At 51.9% G+C, this 1,453-nt stretch overlaps 3 non-coding genes across 3 annotated transcripts; all 3 read right to left on the bottom strand.

Moving 5' to 3' along the window:
- Window positions 1–257: 257 nt before the first annotated feature.
- LOC123154063 (5S ribosomal RNA) lies at window positions 258–376 on the bottom strand. Its single transcript, XR_006476641.1, has one exon. It is a non-coding gene; the product is annotated as a 5S ribosomal RNA (ribosomal RNA).
- Window positions 377–662: 286 nt separating this feature from the next.
- On the bottom strand, window positions 663–781 carry LOC123153090 (5S ribosomal RNA). Its single transcript, XR_006476371.1, has one exon. It is a non-coding gene; the product is annotated as a 5S ribosomal RNA (ribosomal RNA).
- A 297-nt stretch (window positions 782–1,078) lies between these two features.
- LOC123155618 (5S ribosomal RNA) lies at window positions 1,079–1,197 on the bottom strand. The gene has a single exon (XR_006477540.1). It is a non-coding gene; the product is annotated as a 5S ribosomal RNA (ribosomal RNA).
- Between the last annotated feature and the right edge of the window lie 256 nt (window positions 1,198–1,453).

Genomic DNA, 1,453 nt, shown 5'->3' with positions numbered 1-1,453 from the left:
CCATCTCCACTACAAAGACGATTGTACATTGCTTTGGCCGCTCCCTCTCAACTACGGAGACGAGTTTAACGCGGTTTCCACCCCTCCCTCTCAACCGCACCAATGCACGCTTGCCGCGCCACAACGCCGACGCTGGACCCGTGAATCGTGAGCACCCAGCTATGACTTACCGCACTCGTGCAAAATAATAAAACACGGTAAATATATTACTTACACGTGCGTTTTGTTTTGCAAGCGGCGCGAAAAAAATTAAAACGGGAATGCAACACGAGGACTTCCCAGGAGGTCACCCATCCTAGTACTACTCTCGCCCAAGCACGCTTAACTTCGGAGTTCTGATGGGATCCGGTGCTTTAGTGCTGGTATGATCGCATCCGACATGTTCGTCCCTTATCCTTGCCCCTCCCAGCTCCAGTATAAAGACGATTGTACATTGCTTTGGCCGCTCCCTCTCAACTACGGAGACGAGTTTAACGCGGTTTCCACCCCTCCCTCTCAACCGCACCAGTGCACGCTTGCCGCGCCACAACGCCGACGCTGGACCCGTGAATCGTGAGCACCCAGCTATGACTTACCGCACTCGTGCAAAATAATAAAACAAGGTAAATATATTACTTACACGTGCGTTTTGTTTTGCAAGCGGCGCGAAAAAAATTAAAACAGGAATGCAACACGAGGACTTCCCAGGAGGTCACCCATCCTAATACTACTCTCGCCCAAGCACGCTTAACTTCGGAGTTCTGAAGGGATCCGGTGCTTTAGTGCTGGTATGATCGCATCCGACATGTTACCCCGGTCTTCGACCCTTATCCTTGCCCCTCCCAGCTCCACTACAAAGACGATTGTACATTGCTTTGGCCGCTCCCTCTCAACTACGGAGACGAGTTTAACGCGGTTTCCACCCCTCCCTCTCAACCGCACCAGTGCACGCTTGCCGCGCCACAACGCCGACGCTGGACCCGTGAATCGTGAGCACCCAGCTATGACTTACCGCACTCGTGCAAAATAATAAAACACGGTAAATATATTACTTACACGTGCGTTTTGTTTTGCAAGCGGCGCGAAAAAAATTAAAACGGGAATGCAACACGAGGACTTCCGAGGAGGTCACCCATCCTAGTACTACTCTCGCCCAAGCACGCTTAACTTCGGAGTTCTGATGGGATCCGGTGCTTTAGTGCTGGTATGATCGCATCCGACATGTTACCTCGGTCTTCGTCCCTTATCCTTTCGCCTCCCAGCTCCACTACAAAGACGATTGTACATTGCTTTGGCCGCTCCCTCCCAACTACGGAGACGGGTTTAACGCGGTTTCCACCCCTCCCTCTCAACCGCACCAGTGCACGCTTGCCGCGCCACAACGCCGACGTTGGACCCGTGAATCGTGAGCACCCAGCTATGACTTACCGCACTCGTGCAAAATAATAAAACACGGTAAATATATTACTTACAC

The sequence above is a fragment of the Triticum aestivum genome, chromosome 1B, assembly GCF_018294505.1.
Source record: "Triticum aestivum cultivar Chinese Spring chromosome 1B, IWGSC CS RefSeq v2.1, whole genome shotgun sequence".
NCBI classification, from domain to species: domain Eukaryota; kingdom Viridiplantae; phylum Streptophyta; class Magnoliopsida; order Poales; family Poaceae; genus Triticum; species Triticum aestivum.
This window is presented reverse-complemented; position numbering and strand designations above follow the sequence as displayed.